The sequence below is a fragment of the Amblyomma maculatum genome, chromosome 1 (genome assembly GCF_055883805.1).
Source record: "Amblyomma maculatum isolate TAMU_Amacu chromosome 1, ASM5588380v1, whole genome shotgun sequence".
NCBI lineage: Eukaryota > Metazoa > Arthropoda > Arachnida > Ixodida > Ixodidae > Amblyomma > Amblyomma maculatum.
The window spans coordinates 82,629,485-82,652,879 of NC_139344.1; the positions used below are offsets into that span (position 1 = coordinate 82,629,485).

The 23,395-nt window shown below is 46.8% G+C and overlaps 1 protein-coding gene and 1 long non-coding RNA gene across 2 annotated transcripts in view; one reads left to right on the forward strand and one right to left on the reverse strand.

Moving 5' to 3' along the window:
* Positions 1-23,395, forward strand: part of LOC146202969 (tachykinin-like peptides receptor 99D) — a 249,813-nt gene that overhangs the window by 175,288 nt on the left and 51,130 nt on the right. The gene's annotated exons all lie outside the window — the stretch shown is intronic.
* On the reverse strand, positions 10,158-15,338 carry LOC146202970 (uncharacterized). The gene is made up of 3 exons (XR_014703800.1): positions 15,186-15,338; positions 12,507-12,642; positions 10,158-12,421 (listed from the first exon to the last, which is right to left on the reverse strand). It is a non-coding gene; the product is annotated as an uncharacterized LOC146202970 (long non-coding RNA).

Consider the following 23,395-nt stretch of genomic DNA (forward strand, 5'->3'; position numbering starts at 1 on the left):
GAGTCCTCCACTACGGCGTCTCTCATAGCCTGAGTTGCTTTGGGACGTTAAACCCCACAAACCAACCAACCAACCTATCTCTAGATCTACTCCGCTCAGCTCGAGACATTCAACTCACCCTATAACATTTCCGGCGGCCGTAGCCCAGAATACACTCATAGAAGCCGAAGTTTGGTGCCCGGGTTGGCTTCTGTGATTTATTCCCCTGGTCTCCAAAAGTACGCAGCTGCCTGCCTCTGTTTTATCCGGGATTACTGCCAACTCGGGAGGGCAGTTAAGAGCAGAGAGAGAGAGGGCGCGGCCAAGCTATAGAGTGCGCCTCGCAGGAAGATCAATTGCTGTGCTGCCCAAGCGGGGCTTCAGTCTTTGCAAAGGTTGCATCATGCAGCTGAGCATAAGACGGAATTCTCCATGAACAGCGAAACACGTTCCAGGCTAGCGGTAGAGAGAAGGCAAAAAGCTCCTAAAAGGGGTAGAGAGAAGTCGCTTCTTTACTCTGTCAAACCGCTCAGCGAGATTTTTCGTCCCGGCTAAATCACTCTTACACAGTCTCAGTGCACCGTGCACAGGGGTCTCAGCGTTCACTCCTTCGACATTTCTACCGCTTTTGAAATTTGTACCTGTGTTTGCTGGAGCTCCGGTCGGCTCGATGGATTACGACACTGGCACACGTGTCTTCGTCCATTACATGTTTATTTGGATTCTCAAGCTGATGCCACTGCGCAGCATAATGTGTATCTCTAGCGCTGAGATTAATAAATTAAGGTACCAGCCACTTATATAGAGTCACAATTTTTCCTCTCGGACGTTGCCGCTCAAATATCTGCTTTATTCGAGAAAGTGGCAAGCTAGTGCTGCGCAAGTCGCCGTTCGTTTCCTACGCGTAATGGGCAGATCACGAGCAATGCAATACACATTTGAGAACTACGACTCGTTTGCAGGGAAAGTTTTCGGCGGATGTGTTCTATGTGCGTAAAATGTTTCGGCGCTTGCACGCACTATAACGCGTATAGAAGTGCACGGAGCATCCAGGGTAACGGGAATACATCATAATTATTACACCAATGCACTATGCAGTCCAAAAGATCGGCCAAACTGGTTCTGCGGTGATTTGCAGTGCCAGTGAGGCCCCTTTTATAGTTTTCGCGTTTGAATTTAGTGACCACTCTGCAGGCCCCGTTTAATGGTTTATCCCCTGGCTCGCATTCATGATTTTTTTTTTTCTCGACGACAATTGGGCCTTGTTGGTGCACTCTTAGAGCGCTACAACTCTGTTTCATGCCTTAATGCCATCCGCCAAGCATGTATACAGTCTCAACAGGATATCACGACCGCGCTTCGAGGTGAAACTATTCAAGTCCTTTATCTACCCGTAGGGGGCACCTGTTAAAGCAGGTGTTTGTGTGTTTTGTGCGACACCACGGACCCCAAGCACCCACGCTTAGCCGTGCGTGGCATCGTCGTGTCTGGGGAAAAGGGGATCCTGGTGGTTGAGCCGATGCCGAGTGTTTGGACCTTTAAGGCCCCTCGGCGGAGGCAACACACCACTTTGGCCCACGCTTCCCATAGACGGCACTTCCGGGCTGACCCACCCGGGGGAAATCGGCAGTCGCCTTTTCCTGTTCTCCCCTCCATCTTTCACTTTCCTATTTTCTTTCTTAGAACTGTCCTGTCCTCTCTTACCTTCTTCATTTCTTCCTACTTCCAGGCGGCGAGGGTTAACCTTGTGTGGCTAGCTACCCTGAGTTACGCCATATTGGGTTATAGTTACGGTGTACAGCTGGCGTGGGCAGGAATTGACAATTTCTGTCCCGTCCCCTCGTTGGGCTCCATGGTGGGTGGCTGGCACTGCAGCCGAACAATACAATTTTTTATGGCATCTAAACTCCTTAACCCCGATCGTCCTCCTTCTAAAAGGGGGCGCACCGAGACCACCATGTTCTGCTCAAAGAACATAAACAACTTTCCTCGTTTCCACGTGGTCCACAGTGACCACGAGGAAATCACTGCACGACTTGTGTCCCCATTTGTTGTTTCCCGAACATTGACTGAGGCCATTGGCCAGGGCTATAAGATAAAGAAACTTGGAAACGGTGACCTGTTACTAGAATTAATGTACAATCATCAGTATCAGAAGCTAAGTGCAGTCGAATCATTTGGAGAAATACCGGTACAGATTAGCCCGCACCGATCACTAAACACTGCCCGAGGAGTCATCTCTGATGATGACCTTAGGTATGTGAGTGAACAAGAACTTCTTGAAGGCCTGAAGGAACAAAATGTCACAGATGTTTACCGGATAAAGATCAGACGAGATAACAAAGAGATAGAAACAAAGCACATTGTACTCACCTTTGCTGCAAGCACTCTCCCAGAATCTGTCGAAGTAGGCTACACAAAGATAAAACTGAGGCCCTACATCCCTAACCCACGCCGTTGCTTCAAATGTCAGAAATATGGCCATGGCTCTCAGAGTTGCCGTGGCCAACTCACATGTGCAAAGTGTGCCTCGCACGAACACCCTACAGACAACTGCGAAGAACAGCTGCTTCTCTGCTCAAACTGTGAAGGTAACCACCCAGCTTATTCACGCTCATGCCCATACTGGTAAAAAGAAAAAGAAATAATTACACTGAAAGTCACCGAAAACATATCTTACGGAGAGGCATGAAAGCGGCTTTCTCTTCCTCAAAAGCCACACTACTCCGTTGTGACGCAGCAGGGCGCGGCATCACAGCGGTCGTCGGCGCCTGCCCAGGAAGCACACAGTTCTTCCAGGGCAGCGCCACCTGCGCCCTCGGTGGAGTCAGCTAGAGCTACTCCACCACCACCCGCAAAGCTGGCTGCGCGGGCCCCCAGGTCAGCCGGCCCAAAGGCCTCGACCCATGAGTCGAGGCCTAAAACTGACAATCCTGTGCTTTCTGCACAGTCGTCCACCGCATCTGAAGATGCGATGGACACAACTTCTTCACCCCAGCTGCCTAGGCGGCAAAGCTCACTGGAGCGAAAAAGAAAGGGAAAAGTCCCAATAACAGGTCCCAAGGACCTACAAACCTAAATTTAAACTTGTCCCTTAAATAACTTTTAATTATGGCGCTCCTCATTTATTGGAACTGCCGAGGACTCTTTAAAAATTTAGATGATATATATGAAATTCTTGCGGACTATCAACCAAACATACTTTGTCTGCAAGAAACCCATTTAAAACCAGCAGACTCAAATTTCCTTAATCAATATAATGTATTCAGGAACGACAGGCAAGGCAGCTCTCACTCCTCTGGTGGCGTTGCCATTGTAACACAAAAATCAATCCCCTCTCGAAACATCTCACTCAACACAGACTTAGAGGCAGTGGCAATCAGAAGCTTAGTTTATGGCAAAATAACAACCGTATGTTCCCTGTATATTGCTCCAACTTATAAGCTAAGTAGCGAAAGTTTTGAAAAATTGATTGATCAACTTCCGGAACCTTGGTTGCTGGTCGGAGACTTTAATGCTCACCACCCATTATGGGGATGTACAAGAACGGACTCCCGAGGCGTTCTAATCGAAAAATTCTTATTGTCCTCGGGATCATGCTTACTAAACACGAAACGGCCAACTTACTACAATATAGCTTATAACTCTTACACATCCATAGATCTAGCCATTGGCTCCTCGATGTTCCTGGCAGCTACAGAGTGGACTGTCATTAACAATCTATACGGAAGTGACCATTTTCCGATCTTAATAAAATATACTGGGAACGGAAATGAAAATGTGTCGAATCCCAGAAAATTCAAAGAAAATGCAGCCAACTCGAAGATGTTCAGGGAACACTCATCATTGTCCAGTTCATCAGTTACTGACTTAGGCGTTGATGAAACTCAACGCTTAATCACGCTGCACATCATAGAGGCAGCAGAAAAATACATTCCACAGACGTCAAGTAAGCCACGAAATAAACGAAGACCCTGGTGGAATGCAGAATGTAAGACAGCTCGTGAAACTCAAAACAGGGCATGGTCGAAACTACGCCGATACCCCACAGCCGAAAACCTAATAGCCTTTAAGCGTGCAAAGGCAAATGGCAGGCGTATTCGACGCATCTCCAAGCGAGAAAGCTGGTCATCATTCCTTTCTTCAGTGAACTCCTATTCTGACGCACACAAAGTTCACAACAGGATAAGAGCACTTAAAGGATATAGCACAGTCCCAACGCCCCTTGTCAGCACCAGTGGTGACTCTCTTGAACATCAAGCAGACACACTAGGGCAACACTTTGAATACATATTCAGCTCAGCACACTATACAGATTCCTTTTTGCGGCACAAGGCAAGAGAGGAGAGGAAGCACATACATGATAAAAGGCCATCCTCAGGAGGATACAATAGCCCATTCACCATGCAGGAGCTGAAGATTGCACTAGACACATGTGGTAACACAGCACCAGGTCCTGACAGGATCACATATGGAATGCTCAGGCATCTGCATGTGAACACTGTTGAAACCCTACTCTACCTGTATAATAAAGTATGGGCCACAGGACGCTTTCCTAAAGCATGGAAGGAAGCGATCATCATCCCAATATTAAAACCTGGAAAAGAACCCACACTTGCTGCTGGTTATCGGCCTATCGCACTAACCAGCTGTCTATGCAAGCTTTTTGAGAAAATGGTAAATCGTCGCCTTCTCCATTTCCTTGAATACAATGGTCTTCTTTATCAAAACCAAGCTGGTTTTAGAGCTGGGCGATCAACAGCTGATCAGCTCATTGCCTTTGAGTCTTATGCAAGGGATGCTTTCGTACATAAACAACATTGTTTATCTGTCTTTTTCGATCTTGAAAAAGCATATGATACCACTTGGCGCTATGGTATCATCCGCGACCTCTTCTCTCTTGGCATCACAGGAAACATGTTGAATGCAATTCGAAGTTACTTGTCTGAACGGACCTTCAAAGTTCGTGTTGGCAATGCATATTCAAAGCAGTACATTCAAGAAAATGGTGTCCCTCAAGGTGGTGTTCTCAGTTGCACACTTTTTGTAGTCAAAATGAACTCTTTAAAAAGCGTGCTGCCAAAAACTATTTCTTGTTCTGTATATGTTGATGACGTCCAGATAAGCTTCAAATCTTGCAACTTGGCCATCTGTGAACGACAAATTCAGCTAGGTGTAAACAAATTGTCCAGGTGGGCTGATGATAATGGGTTTAAATTTAACTCTGGAAAGAGTGTTTGTGTACTTTTCTCTAAGCAGCGTGGCATCAGGCCTGACCCCAACATTACACTGAATGGCCAGAGCCTTGCCTTTAAAAAAGAACATAAATTTCTTGGCGTAGTTGACGAAAAACTTTCCTTCATTCCCCACATAAAACAGTTGCGACTGAAGTGTCTCAAAGCGATGAATTTGCTTAAAATTCTCTCTCACCGGTCATGGGGCACAGACCGCGACTGCCTTCTGAACCTTCTGAATAGTGTAGTTCTATCACGCATTGACTATTGCTCGATGGTTTATGGGTCAGCATCATCCTCTGCGCTAAAATTGCTCGATCCCGTGCACCACCTCGGCCTTCGCCTCGCTACGGGCGCTTTCCGAACTAGCCCAATTGCTAGCCTCTATGTCGAGGCGAACCGATGGTCACTGCAACGAAGGAGACAATTTACTTCTCTAACTTATGCTATGAAGGTACTATGCCAACTGGACCATCCATGTCGTCGGCTCCTGCTTGACAAAACTGGCACAGCACTTTTCTCAAAAAAACCATCTCTGACACCACCATATCCAATCAGAGTTGCCACGCACATTGAATATCTGAATGTTTCGGTTACCAGTCTTCATACAGCTTCCATAAAAGACCTAATTGCTCCTTGGGAAATGCACGGTGTTAATTGCGACCTGTCGTTTCTTGAAGTGGGCAAACATGCATCCCCTATTGCCATACAGCAGCACTTCATGTCACTTCAGGAGAAGTACACTTGTGATGAATATTACACTGATGCTTCGAAGTCTGCTCAAGTCTCCTGTGCAGCACATGGACCACAGTTTTCACAGTCAAAACCCTGAACAGACATACTAGTATATTTACCGCTGAATGCCATGGTATCCTTTTAGCTGTGAGACACATTATAGAAAATAAAATACAGACGTCGATCATCTACACAGACTCCCTCAGTGTTTTAAAGTCCCTATCCTTTTGGAAATGGCAAAATAAGAACCCAGTACTGAACTCTCTTTATAACACCCTTATGTTTGCCCATGAACAAGAAATTAAAATTACACTGTGTTGGGTGCCAGGCCACCGCTGTATACCTGGTAATGAGGCAGCTGATAGGCCAGCGGCTTCAGCTGCCCTTCGAAATGACACAGACATTGATAAGATAACTTATCATGACCTCAAGCCACACATAAAAAACATAATTCGACAACAATGGCAAGAGGAATGGGACGCAGCATCAGAAAATAAACTACACACAATAAAGGCAAAAATAGGCAGGTACACCACAGAAAAACAAGACAGATTTAAAGAAGTAGCCCTGTGCAGGCTGAGAATTGGCCATACATACATAACCCATACATATCTTTTAACCAACTCTCCTGCACCACACTGCTCGAGATGTGGTGATCGACTCACTGTCATACATGTTTTAATCATATGTGCACAACTGGAACCAGAAAGAAGACGTCATTTTCCCTCCTTGTTCACTCATCAAATACCTCCACACCCATCCATTTTTATTGGCGACAACCCAATGTTTCCTTTAAAACAGGTGCTTAAATTTTTATCACAAGTAGGCTTTTTACATGAAATTTCTTATCGACGTGGGTCTCAGCCCGCCCCTCCTTGAGAGGACGGATGAGATCTTTTAATACATCTACTTATACATTGCGCATCCATTATATATCACAAATGAATTTTAGGCCCTATACACCATTGTTTTTAGCGATATTACAGAGCGAACACATTTTTAGGCCCTATACACCAGTTTTTTATCCCTTCATGAAAATCACAACTATTCCATCATATAAACTTGAGTGCACCATTAACCTTGATTTTGGCGCTCTTTGGCCTGAGTCGCCCTTGCGCCATTAAAATCCATCATCATCATCAAGTCTTTTATCTAGGAAATCGAGAAAGTGCTTGATAATCGCGCAAATAGATCCTACTTGTGAGCTTGAGCCCATAATCACCGAACCTTTCCGTTTTACGGCCAGAGGGAAAGAGTTGGAACACTAAAGCATGATTCAGGTTATTCCGTCCGAGAGTGTACGCCGTTTTGCGAGAGTCTTGGTCATCTGATGACTGTGCTTTTGCCAACCATTTTCAATTGACACGTTGGAAATGAAAACCTATATCTGTTTCCTTATTCTTGTCGTCGTCGGAAGGCAGCCTGGAAAGCAATGCCATCACATTGGCGATGCGCGCCACCCCACAAGGAGCATTTGCCTATTTGCATGCTGTTGCGACAGCACAGCTGGCGCGCTGGCCGCGTGCCATCTGGCCAACCGAAGATCGGGTAAAAGCGCAGGCCTGCGCGAAAAAAGGGCCCGCGAAGGGTTCCCGCGTTTCGCTCGGGCGATAAATCCATTACACGCATCAGTTCGGAGCCGTGTGGAACACAGATGAAAACCCGCCGTTGTTTTAGAGCCGATGTCCAGGGTGCCGCATGTGCTCCATGTGTTTTTGAGGAAGGCAATTAGCCTGCACCGCTCTGACTGATCTACAGTAGTATACGAAGCGGAGCTCCTTGCCTTCTTCCCGTTCCCAGCGTCTGGCACAACGCAACGAGTGACTCCGTCTACTGGAACATTACGGCACCAGTCCACGCATCAGGTCTTCCGAGCAGTGGTGTTTGATTCGCTATCGGTCATGGGCATGTGCCCTTTGTTTGACTGGATAGCTTCATCAGTAAGGGACTGGACCTGAGGGGTTTCAAGGACGATGCTGGGTAAACAAGGGCACTCTGGGCACTGGGAAAACGGCTCATGCAGACATTTGATGGCGCGAACTCTTAGCTTCTGACGGTTTGGTCTTCGAACCCTTTTTCGTCAGGTAGGTTAGTTTTCATAAAAGTTCAATGAAACCTGCTTTTTTTTCCCCCTATGTCCAAGCGTAAGTGTTTCCTCAACGCGAAGACTCAGCGCGCTACCAAATGAACCCTGGGTTCGAGCCTGAGCGCCACGATAACGCGTGGTGACTACTTGCCCGCTGGTGCTTATTCGTTGTCCAATGGCTGCACCAGGCTAAAACAATCGCTAAATTATTTCATTCACATTAATACCATAACGAAGCAATCTTCACATGTTTTGCAACTGAGCAGCCACCTGAAATTATGAAAGTAATCAACGCACACTCGAGGAGCTACCCTGCAAGAAACGTCCGAACGGCCCGGGTGCGACAGTATACGTTACATATGCCTGCACAGAATCAGTCTTTTCAATGTTGCAGATACATTCGTTGCATTTGACCCTGTTGCGCAGTAATGCATTAATACTATTATTGCTGTTTTATTGTTGAATTTTTATTGTTTTTTGCCAGAGAGCTGTTCTGCCAATGTTGCGTGATGCCACTATATATGGGAGCGTGGGGCTTTACCAAGGTGGTCATTGAGCCACCTTTTTCCTCGCGCTTCCAGTGTCATATACACATTGTATGTGATATAATGGGATATGATGCAAATAAACTTCAATTCAATTCACTTATAGTCAGCATAGCCTTCGGCACTCCAGATTCATTTGAGAAGGCACCGCGCAGCTTCCTCCATTTCATTCATTCATTCATTCATTCATTCATTCATTCATTCATTCATTCGTTCAGATACCCTAAAGGTCCGCTGGGGGCATTACATCGGGGGCACATAAGCCAGTATACGATTCTTTGTTAAACAATCAATCAAACAAAAAGAAACAAACGAAATAATTCTGATGGGGAAGTAGCACGCATTAACAACACATCCAGAGATACCATAGCACTATATCCTTGAAATTGGGTACAATGCAATCACGGTGAAATACATGCAAAAGAAAGGATACAGCGGTAGGAAAACAGTCGGCAGAGTCATACAATGTTTACCGAAAGTGTAACGATTCAAGTTAAGTTTGTAATGCTGACTGAAATAACAATGATTCTGTTATCGTGGCGATTCTGGGTGGTAGTTTATTCCATTCTGTTATTGATAATATTAATGGTGAATGTTTGTACTTTTCCGTCCGGGCAAAAACGGGGTTAACTTTATGGGCATGATCAACGCGATGTGACATATGAGGGGGTGGAAAAATATGCGACCGGGTGAACCGAGTGCTACTATAATAAAGTGTATCAAAATACGATAAACAGAAAAATTTTCTGCGCGCTGACAGGGATGGCATGCTGAATGCTTGTTTCAGAGATGAAACACTTTGATATCGCGAATAGGATGACAAGATGAATCGAGCAGCTTTATTTTGGACGGATTCAAGAAAGTTAGTTAGGGAGATTTGGTAAGGGTGCCAATTTATTGATGCATATTCCAAGGAAGGGCGTATACAAGGAAGGACGCACCAATATAATAAGCGAGTAAATTTGCTTCTTCATGTTCACATTATCAAGAAGTGAAGATTGCCTGTCCGAGAATGGACTATCCGTAGCTCGATAAAATGCGCTTGCTGGTCCTATTTCAGGCCCCTGATGCAACGGCTCTTCAGTAGCCTTGAGCGCTTTTAGCTCTGTTGCGCAACCAACAACAAATAAGAAGAAAATATCGCCTCTTCTCTCCGCAGCAAGGCTTAAAAAAAAAAGTGAAGTAAACAGCAGCTACTTCTCTCTGAAGAGCTCTCAGACCCCGCGCAACGGTTTGTCTGCATCTCTTTCAGAATTTCTTGTTGTTCTTTTGCAAGCGAACCATAGCACCTTCTCTTGTGAAGCCTTCGAGAACAGCAGTAGCAGCTGCTGCCGCGGCCCGATGTGTAAGCGCGACAAAAAAAGAAAAAAAAAAAGATCAGAAAAGAAAGAAAGAAAGAAAGAAAGAAAGAAAGAAAGAAAGAAAGAAAGGAAGAAAGAAAGAAAGAAAGAAAGAAAGAAAGAAAGAAAGAAAGAAAGAAAGAAAGAAAGAAAGAAAGAAAGAAAGAAAGAAAGAAAGAAAGAAAGAAAGAAAGAAAGAAAGAAAGAAAGAAAGAAAGAAAGAAAGAAAGAAACGAACTCTATTTTTTGCTATCTGTGGTTACGAAAGAGGGCTGAATCTTCTCAGTGGAAGGGATGAACTCTCCAGGAGGCTTTGGTTTGTTGTCTCATTGTGTCTTCATTTCTTCAACGTCGTCGGCTAAGTTAAGTAACCACGGTTGGTTAAGCAGCAGCCACTTTAAACAAGCTGCTTGCCATTTTCCAACAGTTATACAATATCGCCGTAAATAAACGAAACAATAAGAATTCGAATAGGCTGCCACGGCAATAAATCTTGGAAAGCGCCAAGAAAAGGTGGAGTATTAAGCGGTGCGGTTTATCGCCGTGCGCCGTTGATTCAGTGTGCATGTGCGAAATAAAGCGGGCGCTGACTTCCCAAAGTCTTTGTAGCTATTTGCCGAGTATGACATTCTTCTCGTTGTATATTTAATGTCATTATTCCAGACATGTGCATTTTAGGCCCTCCATTGAATAAGCGCTAATATCACAGGTGCACAATGCATTTGTCGCTTTATAGTAGGTAACGAACCGGAGGATATGGCACGGCAATGGTTGGATATTCAAGGGTAAAGAGGAATGACCGCCGCACCTACCAGCGAAAGATACACCAGCTAAATGATATCTGGCGTCGCACAACGTAACGCCGGAGCTAGTTCCCTTTTCTCGCACCACCACGTCCGCTGAGTTGCGCCGGCCGTGCGCAGTTGGCCGCGTCCGGACTGCGGCGGCGCGAGTTCTCTACGGCGCCCGGTGAATCGTGTCGGCCGGCGAGCTCGGCGGAGGGTCAGAAAGAAAACTGTGCCGCAGTCGAAGCAAGGTCTCAAGCTGTCGGCCGGAGCGGCGCGTTCGCCGGACCGAGCCGGAGCTACGGCTGCTTGTCGCCACCGCGAGTAGTCGTCGGAATCACGTCTGGACATAGACCACTGAACCAGCAGCGCCACATTCGCATGTGCACGGCTTACGTCCCACGTCGCGTGTGCCTGCCCGGCGCTACGTGAGCAAACTTACCTTCCCCTGTTTTATATTTGCCCACGTAAACGAGTGATGCGTTTCCGTTCGCGCCTTGTGGCTCTCGCGTGTCCGCTCAGGCGTTTCGGCGCGCGCCAGCGAGTTCCTCTAGACTTTTGGTCGTCCGCGCAGTCGAGCAAAGAAGGAAGTTGGGCAAGCGAGGACGCCAGTGCGGTCAAGCGTGCCGACCGCAAGTTGAAGGCCAGGCGAAAACGGGTGAGTCGTTCTCATCGTGGCCGCATTCAACCGTCCCGCCAGGAGCAGACAGAGGGGAGGGGTCTATGTAAGTATAAAGGTAAACGTTCTGTTCCCCGGCGGCGCGAAAAACGTACCGGTCGTCAGCGCTTGACCAAAGACCCATCGCCGGCTGTGTGGACGCGCTGCCATGAGAGCTAGTCAGGGGACTCATTTGATAGGGAACAGACAAGTCGCCCCATCCATGAAGACCGTTGTCTTCGGAATAATTCGCCTCGGGACCTAGCCAGAAGTGCGATTTGCGAGAGATGCCCGCGTTCTTCGCACCGCCACTCATGTGCATCCACAAGGATCTCGTCTAAGCGTGGGCTTCGACTCTGTCAGAAAGAGGCAGATGCACCCTGGAGGTTTCATGATTTAACTTCGTTTCGCTTACCAGCTCTTGTTTTCTATAGTTTATATCACGCGGTCGAAGAATGGGATAGTTTACGGAAAAAAAAAAAAAAGAGTCGACTTCCGTTAATGCAACCCTAATTTTGACTGCGGACGTTACCTCAGTGGGACTTACTAATGTACGTGATGACTTTTTAGGAACCTTTGTTTATTTTACTTGCGAAACAAGGCCTGTCATTATTAGCACCAGTGCGTTTTATATCGCCTTTTTCCTGCACATACCTGTCGTTCAAAACTGTATTTCATTTAGGAGACATTTACCTCATTGTGTCATTCGATTAAATATAAGGAGAAATGGCATCACAGTTCTGCAGTATAGCAGTGGGCCTCGTTTCCGTAATTGCTCAAACAAGCCGTTTTACTTTGGCTTAAAATGGAAGGTGACTACCCGACGCGAAATCGGACAGCCTCGCCACGGTGGCTCGCTGGTCACAGCGCTCATCTGGCGAGTCCGAGAACGAGAGTTAGATCCCGACCGGGTGGCCTTGTTTCGATGGGGTTAGAACGCTAGGTGCCCGTGTGCTGCGTAATGTCAGTGTTGGTTGAAGAGCGCCAGGTGGCCGAAATTAATTCGGAACCCACGAGTAAAGCGTGCCTCAGAGCTCCCGTCCCTTTGAGCGTTGAAACCTGCAAACAAAGCCAGAACGTTAGACAAGCACACGGTTGAGAGAAGATGGAAAACCTCGCGGGGAAACGTGACTCGCGTTCTTACCGTTTCCCGGGCAAGGCACTTCATTATTTCAGTGTGTTCAAACTGTGCGAAAAAGCTGGTGCAGCTAGTGTAGAAGACACCGTATTGTAGGTGCATCCTTCTTCGCGCTCTTTCCTCCCGAGAGCGAGTCCGGCACCTGGAAAAATAAACCAGCATTTGTGTGAGGGTGGAGACGAGGATAAAAAGGGAAAGAGAGTGCAGCAAGGAGAATGGTCACTTCTTAAATTATGATCGGTTACTTGTGAAACACACACACACACACACACACACACACACACACACACACACACACACACACACACACACACACACACACACACACACACACACACACACACACACACACACACACACACACACACACACACACACACACACACACACACACACACACACACACACACACACACACACACACACACACGCACACACGCACACACACACACACACACGATGATCGCTGCTGCGTTTGTACAAGAGTGAAGGAACGTTCCGACACGCGGTCAACCCCACTTTTCCTTCCCGCATCTTACCCCCACCCTCCCCCTCCGCGCTTTTTTTTTCTGTCATTCTGTATATCGAGAGTTGGAATTTCCGGCTTGAACCAAATTAAAAAACGATAGAAGTGCTCGGAATTCAATTTTCTCAATTTGTTTGTAATCGAGAAAGGTGAATATGCGTGGCAAGCTCGCCACAGCTAGCCGATTATTGAGTAGGAGAGGTAGTGGTGGCGTTGTATCAGCGCAGGTAGGTGTTTAGAAGCATTCCCCTCTACCCTACGCATTGCTACAGTCTTTGATTATCCATGCCCATGCCGTATGCTTAGCTATATAAGCATCAGTATGTCCATTCCGATCACCACTCCAAGGGCCAGTAAAAACTACCGCCGCCCATTTTTCTCGGATGGTCCCATCATTCACCTTGCTTTAATTTTTTGTAATAACTGAACATTTTCTTTTGCAAGCTAGGTGCACCAGTGAAATATTTAAGGGGAGGGGCCATCTTTCACCGAGAAATTTTCACGTACAACCATGAAAACGACCTAGTTGTCTTTATAAAGTCGACAAACTACATTCATAGCGGAAATTAGTCCGCATACTTCCATTCCAGCTTCTGCATGGTTCCCGTATTATTCCGCTCCTGCTAATGACAGCAATTTCTGCGCTGATTACTGAGAAGTCAACTCTTCTGGATGAAAAACAAAAGGCCCAGACATATTGGCACTTTTGACTTTACAAGAATTTCACCTTGTCTCATCGAAATACGCGCTAATTAAATTGTCGTAAACGATATTCGCCGAAAAACCAAACAACGAAAACTACTTGATGTAGGGTTTTTTTAGCGCAAACAAAGACAAGGAAAAAAAACCCCTTCATCAAGATCAACTACCAACTCGTCCAGCAGGAAGTTTTAATGAACGAAAACTGCATCTGAAAGAAGCGTCAAATATAGTGCATTGCATTTTTTCAGGTTATAGAGAAACCAAAAGCACCAAATCATACCAGATTCCCAGCGCGGTGGCTCAGTGTTAATGGCACCTGGGTTGGAACAATGCCGCGGTGGCCACATTTCGATAAAGTAGAAATTCAAGCGGCGCCCGTGGGCTACGACGTCAATGCTTGTCAAATAACTAATGGTGGTTGAAATAGTTCTGGAGCCCACCAATCTGGCGCACCTCCTAGCATTGGTCACTTCTTGGCGTTAAATTCCACATACCACGTTTTTTATTTACATATTCTGCCAACTCCCCCCCCCCCCCCTCTCCCCTAATTTCTTTTTAAGTGAACCTGACGTTTAGCACTTTACGAACCTTGGTGGTAAAAAGCATCAAGCGTACAGATCGTTACATGGGTCTAACGTTACATATGACAGCTCCCAGCAAACCAGGACTAACGATCGACTTCACAGCCACGCAAACCCCTGAAAGACAACACGTGCTGATTTATGACAAAGCCACAGGCTGCAAACGCCGAATACGCAACGTCAGTCACGCCCTAATGAATGGTGTTGGTAAAATGGGACCCTGTCATAATAGGCTGTCCATACTTCCGCGAATCGCTAAAGCGCGTAAGCATCGGTCTACTTGTCACGCAGAACAGCTGAGAGCCAGCAACTGCGACCGAATAGCCCTTCATTTCATTTCATCGCTTGGTAGTGTTTCTTGAGCCGATTGAGGGCAGCAAAGGGCGAACACGTTGCTACTTCAGCGCCTGTATACACTCATGGCGCTCAGGCGGCTATACTGCTACGGCTAAATAGAACACCACACAGATTCGCACGGTGGCCTGTTTACCGACAACCGAGCAGAGATATAGCCGCCAAAGTCGAACCTACCATGGCCACCGTTAACCCCCACTTCCACGCACCTCAACGTATTTATTTACTATACGCGAAGTTGCGAACGTCTAAACACGACACTGACCAGGCTCTTCATCCCGTTCATATATGGTCCAGATAGCTGCGAGCGTTAAACAAGACTGTAAACAACGTCGTTTCACGCCCTATATAGCGGACCACACTTCGCGCCTCAATACAAGGAAAGAAAAGGGCTCATAATTTTACCGAATTTTGCGCACGCGCCGAGCGTGAAACAGGCCAGTGGCGCACACGGCTGATAGGAAAGAAAGATGGAGGGAAAAAATGAAAAAACAAAGCGAAGAGGTAGCCCTGTATACACACCAGCGTATTCTTCAGCGTGCTTGCTTTCCTTGGAAGTTTCCGCATTATTTTTCTCTCGGCAACAGCACTGCTTTTAGCCCGCCATGTACTCTGGTGAGAGGGCGTACAGGCGTAACGCATGGTAATCGTCTCGATGCCCGGCAAGCAGCAGCGTATATGTATACTCTTATCGCTTCCGCCCCCAACAAGTTGAGGCGCCAGCGTTTTCAATTATGCCAGCGTGTCCCCGCGCCGACAAGGGCCTCCGTAGCCATGCGTCAGCGACCGGCCGGGGGCCAGTGAATGCGCGCGCCCTGAAACGAGAGCAAGGCGAGCGCCGCTTTTATACCCAGCTTTCCTCCGGACGAGAGTCGAAGACGAGCGCATACGCCACCGCTTGTTATCGCGTGGCACGCGTCCAGTCGTTTATCACTTTCGTTACGTCGCCGAGCAACGGGAGAAACAATAATATGCACGGCCGGGAAAATGGGCGCAATCTGTCGATGTTACAAGGGCTACAAGGAGGGGACGAAGTGGGCGCAACCTAATTTGGGGCCATTTCTTTCGCCTGCTGTTCCTTCGAGCGCGATAAGGAAAGGTTAAATAAAACTCATGAGGCAGCGTGATGACAAGCTGATGCTCATCGTGAGAGAAATTATGCTTGAATCAGGCGCCTTTACACGGAGCTTGCTGGTGAAGCCTTCTTCTAGAAACCCCCTATTTTCAGCGCGTTCATGCTCTCTCGCCTTTAGACGCCGACCTGTACGACATTCACCACTCGCCTTCTGTGAACGCAGGCATGGACTTTGATGTCTCATACATTCCGTCAAACGTAGCGCACAAAAGCAGCGGCCTTGCTTATGTCACTCACTCGAAACGTGAATGCCTTTCGCTGCACACATTCAACAAACGCGGCCGAACCCTTCAGCTACAGGATGGCGTTCTTTGACTTAGCGGGCAAGAAGTATGCGCTGCGTTCAAATACAGAGCTAACACACACGCCTCAACATCCGACTTACAGCGTCTTTCATCCATGCATCCCAACCAACTTGCCTAACTCTCTGCCATTCGAAGAACGTCAGGCACCTCTCTGCAACGTGCAGTCGCCCTGAATTGTGAATGCTGAAAACTTCATTATCCTTCAGCCGTGATAGCTAATGCAGGCACATTCTGTTCTAACGGCAGACAGCGGGGCAACGTAGGCTCACCCTTGAATTCTATTTTTTTTTTCTCTATTTTCTGAGGAGTAATAGGCTTTCATCTGGCTCTCAATATGACACCGGGCGTGTATATCTTAGTGCGTGCGTCTGGCGATTGGTTAATTTGTCATACTTCCCACGCAAATCAGCGAAATGAGCATGGTCGTGATGCCGGTGTGATAGTTCGAGCTGGATTAAGCGCCCCCACTTTCTCTGCCTCTCTCCGAAAAGACAAGTTGAAACAGAGAAATCAAGTGTGGAATTCTATCGAGGTGCATCGGAAGTCAGGAGGCGTTTCGTACAAAGGGGAATTTTCTATGAAGTTGCGAAAGGTAAGGGGTAGTATAAGTATCGCGTTCAATTTCTCGAAAATGCTGACTCGTTTCAGCTTTCGCATTTGCCTCAGGCCGCGCCAGGGCCGTGAATACTGAAAGCCAGCTGTGAAATCCAGCAAAAATGTTAGAAATATGTAATTTTATTATTATAAAAAAATTCACGGCACAGAATATGCTCAATATGCTTTCAAACATTAGTCCTTTGTGAATGACAAAAACAATGATATAGACGCGAACAATGCTACATTTCTTCAAAGGTTGTTTATTTCTTTCCATATCGTTTAATCTGCTTTTGATCGATCGGGTAACTCCGAAGATGCACGACCAGTTAAAACCCTTGAGCTGTCAGTAGGAAAAATAAAGTACTATCAAGCAAATTAAAGCACTGCCTCATCCCACACGGAAATTCGTACGCAACAATACTTAGTCGTAGTTAACAGAACTTTTCGGGTTAATTGCCATCCAACAGATCGCAACAGTTTAGAAGAATGCCTGCTCGATTTTAGCGGCGCAGAAGGCATTCATTTACCAAAAACTTCTGAGAGCACTGCAGAATCGCACTGGAGAAATGCAAAAGTCTGAGCGTTGCTGCTGCACACGGTAGATCACGCGATCCTTGTATATATAGATTTTGCTAGCAAGGCCAGCTGGCGCCGAATTACGGACTCCGCTCACAAGTTTGTGAGCGTGACGTCAAAATTACGCAGCCGTGACGCAGCCTTGAGACGTCAATCGTGACGAGATACGAAATCGTCCAATTACCAGTGAAATTTAGCGTGGCTCCGCTCCGGTGGTTCCGAATCCTCGGCAAATGCTGTTGCCACAGTGTGGCACAAAACTGAGCAGGGACCGTGTCCTAACTTTTTGTAACACGACGCAATTAATACGCAATAAATAAAACAAAGAAAGGTCAATTTTGGCAGGGTACTATTTTTAATATTGAATAACATTAAGCTGAAGTGGAAGCGTTCTTAGTTTTGTAAATATACTTGCTATTAAGTAAGTTTAGTTGCCGCGAGGGTGCGCCGGCGGCGTCATGCGTGCACATGGCGGCCTGCAAGTAAACAACTGATTGTCCGAGTAGGCGCTGTCTTTTTAGCGCCGTCTGAAATCGAAGTACCGTGCGGGTGCCGTGAGTATGCTGAAAATCTAATAGAATGCATTCGAAGTTCAGGGCCTGCATTGATAAAATTTCATGGAGCGCTTGATACGGAAATGAACAAAGACAGCTTGCCGAGGTGTTTTCGGTCGGCACCTACTAGTACCGATGAGAAAAGTGCTGAAAGTGCAACGAGCAGGCTCTGTGGTTCTATTTGTTTCCCTTTAGGAAATACAAGACGACTGTGAAGCATGTGGTGTAGGCCAAAATGAAGCTCAGTGCTTGCATGATCATCTGTTTTTATGTAGGTGAATAGTTTAGGAAAGAACATGATCATGGGAATGCTTCCACCCCTGCCGGGACTGAACCTGAAGCCTTCATTCACTGGCCACTGTGACAAGGATTTCGATGTAGCGTTCATTGTAGTGTGCTCTGTATTTTTTTCATTTGTCTCCATGACTGGGTTGCTTTGCTTTTGAGCGATACTTTCTGCCCACACAGCATTTCCTTGATGCATATGTGATGTTTTTGCACCGGTTTGTATACCTATGGGATTTTCTACTTATGCTACAATCACTGTGAGCACTAAAACTCGCAATATTATGCATTCAGTTTGTCAGCTTTACACTGTTTAGCATTAATCAAATGCGTTCTATGCATCCTAACAGTATATGCAGGCCTGTAGTCCTGAAATGGTCAGTAATGGAGACCGCCCTACGCAAACATTGTACATAGCACTACTTGTGTCACGTTTCTGCACTGTTAAGTGCCATACTTTGTTTCCTGCTTTTGAAATGTGCCAAACCTATGACAACTACTATGCAAGCCTGTCATCATTAAGCAACGTTTTTTTTTTTGTGTGTGTGTGTGTGTCTTGCCTCTGTGTCGCAGTTTTATGCCCAATACTTTCATTTCTTGCTTCTGAAGTGTCTCAGACCTGCGATGAAAACTGTGCCAGCTTACAGGCTCTAAAAAATTATTATTGTGTGTCCTCTTTGTGTAGCACAATTGTGCAGCACGTCAAATAACTACCGATGCTATTGCAGGCAGTTGGTATAGCTGCTGCATATTCAAGCGTGTGAAATGCCGCAGGAAAATAAAGGTGCAAAGTGGATACACGTGCTTCTAAAAAAGCTTCTGTGAGACTTTCCCATTCCGATAGGCATCACAATTGCTGCCTCGTTGTGAAACACTTTAATTATGTACTCACACATATACGCACACCAACAGACACCAACATACACGGTTGCAAGCAACAGTGAAGGGGGGTGTACGGAGACAAATTTTTAACGCATGGTTCGAGAATATGCATCTTTATCACAACAGGTTTCTAGCACCGACATCAAACAAGAAGAAGCTGCACTTGGCTGCCTGTGATGAGTTGGTCAGCTATATGGGGTATATCACGGCCGAATGCTGTGCTGGGATTGACGCCGCAGCGGTTGCCGCACCATGGGCATCTGTGACAGCCTCTGGTGGCAGGTTCTGTGGAACAGGCTCACAACATGATTCTGTATGCATACCCTAGAGGTATGCATGGCAATAGTGATCCCACTTCCAAGTAGCCGGTACACAGATGTGACCCTTTCTTGTCCAAGCCAGCAGCACACTCGTCGTCTGCAGGCAGGCAGGAAGACATCCAAAGAAGTTATGCAACAAGGCACATGCTACACGCTCTGGCTGGTAGAGGAACGACAAGTATTTTTGCAAGCACCGGAAGCGGGTCTTCAGCACGCCGATGCAGTTATCCACCATTAACCTTGTGGAGGTGTATGCCTTGTTCTATAACCGTTACGGAGGGTCCGGACCGGGATTCCATGGCACAAGCAGTCGTATCTCCAACAGGTGCCCCTCTCACCAGCATAACCGAAAATGGCACGCTGTTAAGCACATTCTTCGTCGTTGTTGACCTCAACAGCCTCATAAACTAATAGCCTTACTGACATAATGGAAGAGTCGCATCAAGTAGCTCATTGCCAGGTTTTGCTGACGATGACATTCATGGGCGTGCAGACAATGAATGATTGAACGTTTCAGCAACACTGCTGTAAGGAGAGCCTTGCACTTCGTATCGGTATAAATGATGCCCCATTCCTACTCAATACAGGCATCAAACACGCATTCGTTTCTTACGTAGGCATTTCAACAAAGTACTAGTGTTGTATGCTTCAGAAGTTTATAAAAGCCCAAGAACGGTAATACCTGTGAGGCATGTGGAGCGTATACCGTAACTTCTTGCAAAGAGCAGCGCGGCTCACTGTTGTGATTTCGACGTCTCGTAGCAGGCCTGCCTCGACCTGTGTCATGCCCGTGTGCAGCCGAGAATGTCGCCAGAAGAAAGCATCATGCCACGATCCCAGGTAGGGAGGTTCATGGCCAAAATCATATTGGTATCTCATATCTGAAAACAGGGACATCACAAGGCTACTCGAAGACGCCTGATGTGCCGTCGACAAACCCGACGACGCCGGGTATGCTGCCGTAACGAAAGAATCCTTTCTTCGGCGCCGCTCTAGCACACGGCACCCTAGCAGCACGCCGCAAACGCTTTCGAACTATCGGCTGCGCGAGGCCGATGTTCGCCTCGTTGCCAGTAGCGGCTTGGAAGCCACTAGCAGTTCGGAAAAAGCGCAGTGCACGCATTATCTGCCGCCGCACAGACAGCGCACTCGGCCGCACACACCTATCTCAGTTCATCGCGTCGCACAGTCTCGAGTAGCAACATGCGCCGAAACATCTCGCCCGGCACGTCAAACAGTCTTTGTACACTGTCCTTCGCCGATGATCGCGTCGGGGCGCCGCCGCTACAGCTTCACGAGAACGCCGGCCGCCGCATAGATTGATTGATTGATTGATTGATTGATTGATTGATTGATTGATTGATTGATTGATTGATTGATTGATTGATTGATTCACAGGAAGGTAAAGGCGCAGTATCTGTCACACTTGTAGCTGTGGACACCTGAACCGCGCCGTAAGGGAAGGGAGGAGGGTGGGAGAGAAAGTGGATAGAGAGAAAGAGGAGCCGTAGTGGAGGGCTACGGAGTAATTTGGACCACCTGGGGATCTTTAACGTGCGCTGCCATTTTCCCTTTGTGAGCGGCTCGCGTCGCTCACAATTGGTCCGTAGCCAACGTCATCAGTTCAAGTGTGTTCATGACGTAAACAGCAGACGTCGATGATGTAAAGAAAGGCCACTCTCGCCATGTTGCCGCCGGCCAATAGGAAGATTGTGAGTGTGAGTGTGACTTTGTGAGTGTGAGCCGTCTTTAATTCGGCCTCTGGGCTGGTGCCGCCTTTTGGAAATTTCCTTTCCTTGGCTCGCGTTCGTTGCAGTGCTCCAGCGTGTGTGGGATTGGCAGCACGGCGTCGCTCGTCGTCGCGCCCCCTACGTTGCCATGGGGACTGCAGGAACGGTAGACAAGAAGAACACATCTCGCGGAATCTCGCGAAGAAATCTCACGCACGCGAGATTTTCACCACAAGCCAAGAAACGTTTTCGCCTTAATACGGCAAACCCACGACAGGCCAGCATACGCCCCAGGCAGTGATGCCGAACACGGATAATAGTGAAAATATTGCACTTTTATAGCCGTGCTGCTTGTTCAATTCCCCGAAGTATTATAGCCAAACAGATGCGCTTTCTATATATATATATATTTGTGTGTGTGATGGTGTGCACGGAATTTACGTACATCACATCGCATTTATGTCCTTACACGGGCTGGAAAGATTCATTTTATGGGGTGTATTGCGTGCCATCAAGGGTTAAGCTCCGAGGACAGAAGCCATTACTCGGCATTGGTGGACTGAAATGAGCACCAACGTTTCGAGTCGTCCACTTTAGCCCTTACTTTCGCTCAACGGTCGCCGCGTTTCCCGTTGGTCCTTAGCAGGCGCAAAAAAAAAAAAAAAAAAAATATTCAGCGCGTCTGTAAATATGCCGACCACTATTTTTTCTTCTTTTTTTTTCTATAGAGGTTCAGTGCGGTTCGTTTTAAATTATCGACGCTCCTAATCTCTCGAAGTTGAAGGGCTGTATTGTTCTCACGCCTTCGCAGCTTAGGAGTTGTACGAGGGCTTCACGAGCGCTACTACACACGTGACCCGGTAGCAAACCCTTCCGAATAGCCTGTATAGTTTCGGTGGAGCGTGTACGCCCCGAACCCAGGCGTATTTCAGCCTCGAAACGGGGGGAGTAAAAATCCACGCCCGAAGCGACTAAGGCGGAGTGATCTGAAAGCTCCGGTGTTGGCTGGGTAAACAGTGTTCGACGATAAAGCGACTTTCGACGCGGGTGGAACAAACGCCTTAGTGGAAGCGTACTCGGCCACGCCTGCTGCTAGCACCAGCGTTGAAAAGATCCCCCCACTTTAATCTCCTTTCAAGTTTACAGTAGGCCTGGCAACTGAATTGCTTTTTTTTTTTTATCTACTCTCCGTTATTTCCCGCTCTTTCGTCATTTCCTTTCCGTGAAAGATAATTCGCCCGTTTTAGGTGGAGCTGCAGCTGGTTTTGTTTTCGAAGGAACCTTCTTCCCATGGTGGAGTCAGGTTGGGAGTGCTTCAACAGCTTCCCGTTGTTACAGGACTCAACTTTTCGCTTTTCAAAAAAGATCGGCTTGGTTTGGTTTGGTTTGCTTCGGTTCGGTTTGGTTTATGGGGTTTAACGCTCAAAGTGAATCAGGCAATGAGGGAAGCCGAAATGGAGCGCTGTGGATAATTTTGACCCTCTGGGTTTCTTCACGTGACTGATATTGCATGGTACGCAGGTGCATTGCGTTTCGACGCCAACGAATCGCGGCGCTGCGGCTGGGATCGGACCCGAGTTTCGGAGAGCGAGAGAGAGAGAGAGAGAGAGAGAGAGAGAGAGAGAGAGAGAGAGAGAGAGAGAGAGAGAGTACATTGCACAGTTAGCTTTGTAACTTAGCTGTAGAGAGAAAGCGAAAAATGTCCAGCTATTTGTAATGCATTGAGCATTACTTGGCTCATATGCGCGCCGTGTACGATGTGTGAAGGATATGTGTGTACAGAATATGTAAGCAGAATGTGTCCGCAGTGGCTGCGTAGCTTATGTCGAATATAGTAGAAACAAATTATGTGTAGCTGAATAGCATCTTTCGAGCGTAATTTCACTGGGCTAATTGTAGATCATAATTACCGTTAATGATAATTGTGATTAATTTTAGTTTTGCGCTACATCAATAAGTAATATGTCGTAAGATAGCTTATCCCGAGTTTAATTACACTGGAGTAATTGTAGTTTTTAAATAATTATTGCTTATTGTGAATAAAATTGAATTCTACATTACAGTGTCGTCATATAGCGTTGGATATCTTTTATTCAGTGCGATTGCACTACACTTAGAGCCAGTCTTAGTTAACCGTTAATTTCTTTGTTATAATTAACAATTGAACTTTTTCTTTTCGTAAGCTGGTTCATAGGCAGCACAATTTAATAGTGTAAATAGAAGTCTTGGCCGATGACAAAACTTTGTAGAGCGTAATCCAAAGAACTAAGTAAGGCCGTAAAGGAAGCCGCATATTTTGGTCACGTCAGGCCAGTTCTGATGTATGCCCTGTGCCGGATCCGGTTCAC